The sequence below is a fragment of the Pelecanus crispus genome, chromosome 7, assembly GCF_030463565.1.
Source record: "Pelecanus crispus isolate bPelCri1 chromosome 7, bPelCri1.pri, whole genome shotgun sequence".
NCBI classification, from domain to species: domain Eukaryota; kingdom Metazoa; phylum Chordata; class Aves; order Pelecaniformes; family Pelecanidae; genus Pelecanus; species Pelecanus crispus.
The window spans coordinates 51,749,522-51,759,839 of record NC_134649.1 but is presented as its reverse complement, the minus strand read 5'-3'; the positions used below and the strand labels follow the sequence as shown (position 1 = coordinate 51,759,839).

General features: G+C 46.8%; 1 protein-coding gene across 4 annotated transcripts in view; it reads left to right on the top strand.

Annotated features, from left to right (window-relative positions):
- The first annotated feature begins 7,698 nt into the window (after positions 1 to 7,698).
- Positions 7,699 to 10,318, top strand: part of NR2C2 (nuclear receptor subfamily 2 group C member 2) — a 41,525-nt gene continuing 38,905 nt past the window's right edge. For all 4 annotated transcript variants that reach the window (XM_075713795.1, XM_075713794.1, XM_075713798.1 and 1 more), the window contains exon 1: positions 7,699 to 7,729. The gene's annotated coding sequence lies outside the window, so the exon portion shown is untranslated. The remainder of the gene's footprint in view (positions 7,730 to 10,318) is intronic.

The window sequence follows — 10,318 nt, the reverse complement described above, 5'->3', positions numbered from 1 at the left end:
GAGATCCTTCAGTCTGGATAACACTGAGACACCACTTTTGATCAAGTTCTGACAATAAAGTTTCTGGACTCCAGGTCAGGTTTACAACCCCTTTCAGAGACCTTCAAGTAAAATAATTTTTAAAATTGATCTTTCCTAAAAGAACTGTTTCACAAATATTCTGAATGTCTTCCTTTTGCACAGAAAAACAACAAACACCAGGAAACCTTTAAAGCGCTCATGAAACAGCACTGTCATTCTTTGCCATGTTTTCTTTATATTATTAATTACTAAATGACAAGGTTTTTACATTCTTCTCATTATTTTAATAGCTTTTTTCCCCCAGAGAAGTGTTGCAGTTTGTTTCTAATCTGTATGCTTTGGAAAGGCATGGAATACATTTTACATAAATGTGCTCTGATTGTTTTCATCTTTTTACTTGTAGTACTACATTTTTATGTCCTTTCCTCGCTCCTCTAAGTTAAAAGGAACTGGAGGACAGTTTAAACTGCCTAGTAGCTGTCTATATTTTTATTTAATATACTATATGCCACGTTATTAACTGTAGTACTTGCCAGCAGACAAATGTAATCTTAAAGAAAACACCACAGGAACTGGAATTACTTTCCATCCATACTGACAGTTCTTAGAGAGCAGTCAGGTCCTGGAGTATATCATATTGAGAGGTCACTCAGGGTGAATTTTGGGGCAGGGTTAGGATTTTGCACTGCTCTTGCTTTTCACAGTCTTCAGTGTATAGCAGTTGCATATTGTTCTTAAAATTGCTTTTTACAAACATTAATGAATATTTGCATCGTGAGCGCAAGGAATCACTTTCCCTCTTTCCAGAATAAAACAGCATGTCATTAGCTAAATAACTGCATTTCCAAATATAACCAGTAAAACTATTCAGAACTGAGGTTGAATGAGATTTTTCTGCAGTTGACAAAGCCTAGAACAGACAGCAAGCTCACTTTTTCTAAGAGACAACTACGGAGAAACAAGGGCAAAAACCCCACAAGATGGAGGTCACTAGCTTCCCTCAGCACTGCCCAGCTACGCACAAACTTGAACGCAAGGCACAAGGACTTCCACTTGAAAAATCATCTACTAACACTTGGAGATTTAAATTGAATGTGACATAACAAGACCAAACAGTGTATACTGTTAAACCTTCTCAGTCACTTCTAACTGTTGAATTTTTCCATGCTAGATATCAGCTTTGCTCTTAAAATTTACTTCAAAAGTTTCAGGAAAATTCTATGAAAATTTTAAGCACCTGAAATGACAACTTAAAAAAACCCAAAACCCAACCCCAAAACCACCCAGAGCTCTACAACACTGTCAATCCCAAACATTTAAAACACATTCATTACCTTAAATCCTGCTTTTATTCTGTACTTCTTGGCCTGCCCTGATTTTTGACCCCCCCTTAGTTCATTATGTACTTTTACTGCCAACACCACCACCGCAACCGGAGGGCGGGCTTTTGGCCTACGCCAGAGGTACTCTTACAGCCCACCTTTGTATTGCAGTGGTTCTCTTTCCACATCTAAAACATCCTTCCCTCCCTGTAAGTGTGCACTTCTCCCATCTCACCTCTGGTCTGCGGTGAATTCAGTCTGCTCTCCTGGGCAAGGAGCAACTTCCATGGGGTCTCTTCCCTCCTCCTCTTGTACAGCAGCTTTGCAGAGCATTTTTTCTTCTGAGGCAACTATCCCACAAAAGGGAGGAGCTGAAAGGTCCTTGTTATCAGCAGAAGAGTTTGAAAATGACCACCACTAAAATCCTTTCTGAAATATGGCTAGGAAAAGTTGTATACTTGACAGGAACCGCAGCCTGTGGAGAGGAGCCCACGCTCCTGACAGAAACCGCGGCCTGTGGAGAGGAGCCCACGCTGGAGCCCACGCTCCTGACAGGAACTGTGGCCCATGGAGAGGAGCCCACGCTCCTGACAGGAACTGTGGCCCATGGAGAGGAGCCCACGCTCCTGACAGGAACTGTGGCCTGTGGAGAGGAGCCCACGCTGGAACACGCACTCCTGACAGGAACCACAGCCTGTGGAGAGGAGCCCACGCTGGAACACGCACTCCTGACAGGAACCACGGCCTGTGGAGAGGAGCCCACGCTGGAGCACGCACTCCTGACAGGAACCACGGCCTGTGGAGAAGAGCCCACGCTGGAGCACGCACTCCTGACAGGAACCACGGCCTGTGGAGAGGAGCCCACGCTGGAGCCCACGCTCCTGACAGGAACCACGGCCTGTGGAGAGGAGCCCACGCTCCTGACAGGAACTGCGGCCTGTGGAGAGGAGCCCACGCCGGAGCAGGGGAAAACGTGAGGAGGAAGAAGGGGCAGAGAGGAGCTGGTGCGTACCGACTGAATCCCCCCCATCCCCTGCGCACTGCTCTGAGGGCTGGCGGGGAGGAGGAAGGTAGAGGAGTCAGGCGGGAAGGAGTGAAATGGAGCCTGGAAGAAATGGGCATCAGGGGAAGGTGGTGGTTTAATTTTTGGCTTTCTCACCATCCGAATCTATTTTAACTGGCAATTAGTTAAATTAATTTTCCCCAAGTCGAGTCTGTTTTACCCATGACAGTAACTGGCAAGTGATCTCTCTCTTTATCTTGACCAACGAGCTTTTTCATCCTATTTCCCATCCCATCCTATTGAGGGGGAAGTGAGTGGCTGGGTCAGCATCTGGCTGCAGTCCAAGGCCAACTCACCACAGTATGGTAGACAGTTTTACTTCTTTTCTTTGCTGCCAGTATAGTTATTAACCTTTACTTGTAGCATATCTCAGTTCTCTTTGATCTTTTTCAACTCCAGCATCTTCTGTTGATTTTATTTCTCTCCAGTCATAGCTAAAGCTAAGAAGGGGCTATACAAGCACTTTTTACTAATGCTCTTTTAGAAGTCTGTGTATATAAATTTAGCAAATTTCAGCATTAGCTAATACAATATTGTTTATTAATTAAGGGCATACCATATAGTTCCATATTTCACAGAAATTATTGCAAGAACCACAGCAAAATTTGTCACAATCTTGATGCAGCTTCCTTCACTGCACTTTTTGTTGCCAACCTCAGTGAGCACGGTGGAGCTGCACAGCAAGCAGGATTGCACTCTGCACCAGAGCTCAGAGGAAAGCTGCTACAAGGCCTTCTCCTGGTAGCAGGAACAAGGAAGAACAAGGGGACAACTCCTGTCCTCTAAACCTTTCCCCAACTTGCCAAGCAGGAAGCAGAGAGGGGGAAAGCAGCAATTTGTTTGGCTCTAGCATTTTCCATTCTTCTTTTCAGTCAGAGACTTGTTGGTAAGTGGAACAAGAGGAATTTGTGAAAGGGGAGTGAAAGAAGGACAGCAATTAGAAGAGACACTAAAGAATATATAACCATTTGTCATCTTTAATTTTGTGTATCACATAGAATTTTGGAGTCATGATGTTACTCAGCTATTAACTAACTAGCTATTAAATAAGCCCACAGGCAAGACATTTGTCTCACTAGGGCACAGGCAGTATGTTTGTGTCAGCTACTTCTAGAGGCATCCCAAAAAATAATAACAATAGTAAAATTAACAGCCTGTCACTATCACAACCAATTACTTGTGAGCTGCAAATTTAACATTTCCAAAATTTCAAGTAGTTACAGAGATTAGTACAACACTACACAACAGAACTCAGATTTTGTTCAATATTTTTAAACACAAGAAACAACTAAATCACACACTCAGAAGTTATGATACACCAATATTTTTATTTCCATAAAGTCATAACACTATGAAAAGTTTAGTTTGTAGTTTTAACTTATGATCACCTTCCCCCACCTCGCCCCAAATCCTCACAACTACCAATGTATATACCTTGGAACATTTTTGCAAGATAACACTAAGCAATCTTACTTGGTTTATTTTCAAATTACTGTGCAAAACATTCAATAGGGTATCTGCAGGCTTTGCTTAATAGGATATACAATTCTCATTACTGCATTTTAATTTCCAGCATCACTCAGATAGAGGAAAAATACACCTTTAAAAGCATTTCTGTATATGTTGCCTTCCAGCAATGTCAGTAACTGATTCAGTCCTTGGCAACATTCAAAACAATACAGAATTACTGGCAACATTCAAAACTATACAGAATTTTGCTGGTCTAAGTGCAATATCCTACTTCTCAAAGTATCTCAGACCTCAGGCTTTAACAAAGAAATAAAATGTGTATGCTCAAAAACACAATGATGTAAACAGACAAAAACACTCTCCTGACCACCAGATCAGTTAGGCTCCAAAGTGAGAAACCTTCAGCGCAATGTCCTCCCAAAGCACAATTCTCACAATGCACAATACTCTAGAAGAGGGAGCCCGCTGAAGCAGGCTGTACGCTCAAGTACACACCCAACAGGGTGAAGAAATAACATGCTTGGAAATTATCAGCAGCGCACACCTGCTTTGCGGGCATAGCATCCCAGTGATTGCCGTTCTTTTCTGTTCTCCCATTATGCTACAGCAGTCCTTTCACAAGTACGCACGTTTGGTTGCTGATATATACTGTATTATCAAGAAAATCCTTCAGAAACCAAAATACCAGTTTATGGAAGCAAGTGTTTTCATTCTCCCTTGAGCTACCAAAGATATAATACATACTGAAAGGATATTGCAGATCTTTAATTGTGCAGGTTTACATAAGAATCTTTGACAGGACTTTTAAGCCCTTCAGTCTTTCCTCAGACAAATCTCATACTTTAATGAGAATTCTGTCCATATTAAAAAAAAAAAAAAAAAAAAGAAATGTAGTGACAAGTCAGAGGTACATTCTTAAACACAACACTAGGGGCAGAACACTTAAAAAGGCCAAGAAGAGCACAGGGTATACAAGATTATTACTGCAGTGCCTATGAGCCCCAGAGTGCAGGATCACATTAGTTTTCAATACATAAAACCAGAAGAAACACAACCTATGTCAAAAGAGGTTACAACATGACGATAAGACAGAACAGATGGAGGTAAGCAAACCAGTAAATAAACTGCACTATGGAGTCTGTCCCTCCAATTTATCAGTTCTAAGTCAATTGGTAAATTCTCTCATGTACTAAGACCACTGACAAAGCTTTGTCATGATATCTTTGACTACCTTTGCCCAAGCCAATGAAAAAAAGAACACCCCCCCCCAAGCACACTCTTGCACACTTCTAAACATGGAGTAGTGAAAAGGGTTGAGAAGACTTGTTATTTGGTAACAATTCTCAAACAACTACAGAGGAGCAAACACGCCAAAACACAAACACCTAGGAAAGTTGTTATTGGGAGTCCTTGAAAAGTCCTGGCACTCTCTGTGCATCAACTGAAAAGCTCAAAATTTCACTCCACTCCAAATACTGATAGCCAGAAATGAGAAAAGTAGAAGGGAACAGGTTAGCAGTCAAAAGCTACAGAAATGCTGGACCTCCCTTTTAAAAGGTGCAGGAAAGAGAATTGGCTAGTGAACAGAAGCAAATAAATTTAAAATATATTTTATTATCAAGGAAAAATAACACACTATTTCCCTGAAGAGCGCAAAATAATCATCACTATAGAGATTTCTATATAAAGCAGAAACTTAACTGAAAGCATCCTAGCCTAATTCCTCCCCATTCAATATATTCTGACATTCCTGCTTGGAAAGATAACTCTAAAAATCAAAAGCTTCTTTATTCATGGTGGGATTCTCCTGTGGTTTATTCAGCAAGTGACAATCCATCACTGGAGAGTGCACAACTGAACATAAAACACTGGCAAGCAATACTAGGTCTTATCAGAGAATTCTCTGACCACCATGAACACAGCTGGTGTGAAAAAAAATAATTAAAAGATAAAAATTGACTGTGATTCTGATTAAGACATTTTAGAACAGCAAATAAAGGACAAAACTAAAGATTCAGCTTAAATTTGCTTACAACCATGATCTAACAGATGCACATCTCGTAGTTTAAAGCCAGGCTAACAGCAAGTTGTTCCCTTAGTTTATTTCACTTTAAAAAAGGTGGGCTGGTTTGCCAAAACCTCTATTTAAAAAACATGCTGTGCTCATAGATGCTGCTCCACGCGTCACTGTGCTTGATTTCTAACAAGAGAAACACATTCCTACCCTAACATCTAATCTACTTCTACAGTAAGGCTACTATGAGAATTTTTAAAATCCTTAAAGGTATCTGTGTTACAGAAACATACTTACACTTCAACAGTACATTTTATGAAGAAAAAAAGCAAATCTGCTTTTGAAGGTATGTGCATGTCCATAGTCTGAGAATTTGAAAATTCATTTATTTAACATTATAGTAGTGAACAAACACCAAAGACATTTTTTGAAACATTTTCCTTTATTTATGTATTGCAAACACATCTGTACATCATGTGCTTTAATGTTACTAACTCCAGTTTTGTGACAGTAAGGCTGTAATTCACAGGTGTAGTTCTTCATTTCTCTTATCCTTGCCCCAAACAGCCAGTTCTAACAAAAAAAACCCCAAACACAGCCCCCCAGGGTGCTGACCGTGTAACTATTCAGACAGCAGCACCTCCTGTTTAAGTGATTATTGCCTTCAGCTGCTATCTCTTCCATACATTTCCTTTCAGGAATTACTATCACTTTGTGTCTTCCAGTTTTACTGCTCATCTGGCCACTCCTCAAGTTAGCGTCTGTCAAAATTACTGGACTCAAGAGAAACTTACTGGAAGTACCAAGATCATTTGGACAGGGGCAGGTTAAGAAATAGCTACACATGGTTATGACGGTGAACCGGGCTCATGGCTCAGTGTATGACAGCCTCAGAAAGAGAGGACAAGCACTGAAGGCGGTAAGCTCTGGAGCCACCTCAGCCGCACCCAGGGCCGACCCACGCCTGCAGCGGCGCGTTCAGGGCAGGACGAGCCCCGCTCCCAGCCGGCTCTGCCGGGAGAGCCCCATCAATGACAGAGACCTCACAAAATGAAAGAAAAACTCGGGGCGTTCTGGCGCTGGCCCTTGCGAGAGCCAGCGCCAACTGCAAGCCCACCTTCGACTCCGCACCTTTAGTAAGAACCGAGGCGTACGCGGAACACCGGCACCCACCTGCGCACACCACAACCACCTCCGCCCAAGCGATTCGAGCTGCGGGCTCCGCAGCAGCCCCAGGCGCGGCAGTGACGAGCCTGCCCGGGGGCAGGGGCACGGCCCGCCCCTCGCGCTGCCCGAGCAGGGAGCCTGGCCAGGGCCCGCACCCCCCGGGCTCAGGTGCCGGCCCAGCGCCCTCGCCGCCGGGGCGGGGCGCGACGCGAGCCGGGGCGCGCCGCCGGCCCAGGGCCGCCCCCCGGCGAGCCGCGGACCCCGCCGGGGCGCGGGCGCAGCCGGGGCGCGGAGGCTCGGGGCGGCTCAGGTAGCCCCTCCCCCGCCGTCCCCAGCCCCGCCCCGCGAGGGGGGCGGAGGGGGCCGCGGCCGGCCGGGCGCTGGGAAGAGGAAGCGGGGAAACGCTCTCGGGCGGCGGCGGCGGCGGGCGGGGTCACGAACTCTGACCTTTCACAGGGGCACGGCACACAAAACAAAACACCACCCCCCCGCGTGGCCCCGTAATACAGACCCGGCCCCCCCCCTTCCCCTCCGCGGCCCCCGTTAGCCCCCTCACCGCCGCCGCCCTCACGGGGGGAGGGAGGGCCGCCGCTGGGCACCGCCACCCAACACCGGCCCGCCTGGGCCCGGGTCGGGGTCACCGCCAGGGCACGTTTGGCGCCAATTCCTGAGGTAAAAATCGTTTTTTAAAATTGAGGCGGCCCGGTTGGGTTCCTTTCGTTGGGGGCCAGAAGAGGGAGGGGGCGCGGGGAGGTGGCATCGGGGCCCTGTTCGGGACACCCCCGCGAGCGGCAAAGGGGAGGGGTAACGCTGGGTTTGAGGGGAGGGGGGATGTTAAGGCTCCGGTATTTTGCTGCTAAGCGAGAGGCAGCCGTGCTGTAGGCTGGCCTGCAGCTCCTGGAGAGAGAGAGAGAGAGGACCATTGTGAGGTGCTGGGTCGAGCCGGTGCGGGGGTCCCGCTGCGGAGCCGCTGGGCTGGAATGTGGGCCGCCTGAGGTCGGAGCCGGTCCGGTCTCGGTGAGAGCAGTCCGCTGTCTAGGGGGTCGCAGGGGCGATGGTCGCGGCGATGACGAGCTCGGGACACGGACACAGAGAGAAGATGGAGTCTGAGCGGGCGGAGGCGGCGGCTTGAACCCGACCCTTTTACCTTTGCCACCGGGAGGGCGGAGGGGAGGGGGCGGCGGGTACTTTGCATACGGGGCTGAGACCGCCGCCATCTTACCGGCCGCTTCCCTACTGCCATGGCCGGGCCTCTCATAGCCTGACATAAGGATATACCGGAGGGGCGGGGGAGGGGGGCTAATGGCGGCGGCAGCAGCCCCGCCTGGGACTTGGCCACCAGCCAGCGCCGCCATCTTGTGCTTAGTCGCGTCCCTCGGGTGTTTTCCCTCTTACTTGAGAGGCGGGGCCACGGCCTTTACAGGCGGTTTCCTCGACCAATCGGTGGCGGGTATGGGAGCGCTGCGTCTCCGTTGAGGTCATTGGTTGGAACGGGAGGCGGGAGGGAGGGGCGTGGTTTCATGGCGCGCGGGGCGGCCGCTGCCCGAAAGCTCAGCGGCGGGCAGCGCGCGGGGTGCTGCGTGGCGGCGGGCCGCGAGCGCGCCGCAGCCAATGGGGGCGGGCGGCGAGCGCGGCGGGAAGGCGGCGGCCGTCAGGCAGCGGGGCTGAGGTGTCGGAGCTGCTCCTGGCCGGGGCTCTCACCTCGTTATTTTCCGTCGCGTCAGGCGTTGGGAGGATTCCTGCCGGCTTCCTGCCACAGTGACGGTGTAACAGAGGTTCCCGGTAGAGCCCAACCTGCGAGCCCCGCCTTTCCTGTTTCCTCAGGCCCCCGCTGAGAAGCGTGCTGGCCTGCTGCTCGGTGAAGCTGAGTCAAGCATCCAGTGGGAAGAACCTTGTCTTTCCTTAAGACAAAGGAACAGATTTCAATAAGCTCCAATTCGGCCTTTTGCCTTGTCGTCCTAGTAGGGCCATACCCATAGATTACCTCAAATGGAGTGTGTGATTTTTTTCTGAGATTGCACTGCAATTTAGGGAGAGATTAATGGTTTTATGCCATATTTTGGGCGGCAGCCTATCTGCACGTACTGAGTTGGCTGCCACCCTATTACATCGAAAATACTTTCCTGGTGCTCCAGGTGCCTCCGTGCAGTTTTTAAGTTCCACCTTTTTTGTTGGTCTGTTTGGGGGATTCTCCCCCCCCCCCCCATGAACTCTGCTGCTCAGGTTTTTTGCTGGGAAGCCGATTATTGCCTTGTGTCACGTTCTGGGAGTCCACATCATGAACAAGGTTACTTGGCATGGCTGCATATGGTCTCTGGGCTTCCAGTTTGATTTGATCAGATAGCCTCAGCTTATTGCTGTTTTGGGAAGGTCGAAAGTCAAAAAAACCTTGGTGAATAACAACATCAACAGTAAATCTTTCAGAGGCTTACCACAGGAAATACTTCATTGGGTCTTAGAAAGGTATTCTTATGAACAAAATACCTCATTTTTGGGGCTTCCTTCATCTTAAAGCACTGAGAAAACAGCGTATTATGAACATATGGTTATCTTCCTTGCTGAACGTAAAAAATTAATGTAAAATCGGAGAAAACGCTGAAAAGGAATTACTGAACAACTGAGAAACCATCCACAAGCTGCAATATTAAATCAGTCTGGTGGAAATGGTTCATATGCTTACTGTGCAAGTTGAACACTTCAATAAAAATGACAAGCTGTATGAGGAACTGGCATAAATATGATTTCCATGGGGGGTGTCTCAACTTTGATTATGCATTGTTATGAATAGTCTTCCAATGACATAGTAAAAATAATTTTCACATTGAATTTACCACAATATGATTTAATCTTTTTAACTTAAAGAATTTTGACATTTTCAACGTTAGCTTTGTAGGAGTTACTTTTGAATGGGGGGGGGGTTGGTGCTAGAGGCATGCATGCATTTTTCTGTTACATGTTTTGCTATTGTTCATAGTATGTTTTAATTTTATTTAAATGATTGCTTTGTAAGTACCAACAGAAGGTTTTCAATAAAACATCAAATGGGCCAGCATTGAGGAATGCCTTTTCATTACCTACACCTGGGTCAGAATCTGAACTCTGGCTTTGTAATGAGCAAGTCACAGTTAAAAACTGAACACATGAATTTGAAATCTTAATTAAATTTACCCTTGGAGAAACACAGCCCTAATAATGATAGTTAGAAATATATTGGAAGTGTTTTTTTTCTTGTTTCTTCCTCCTTCTGTCTTTTTTTTTTTT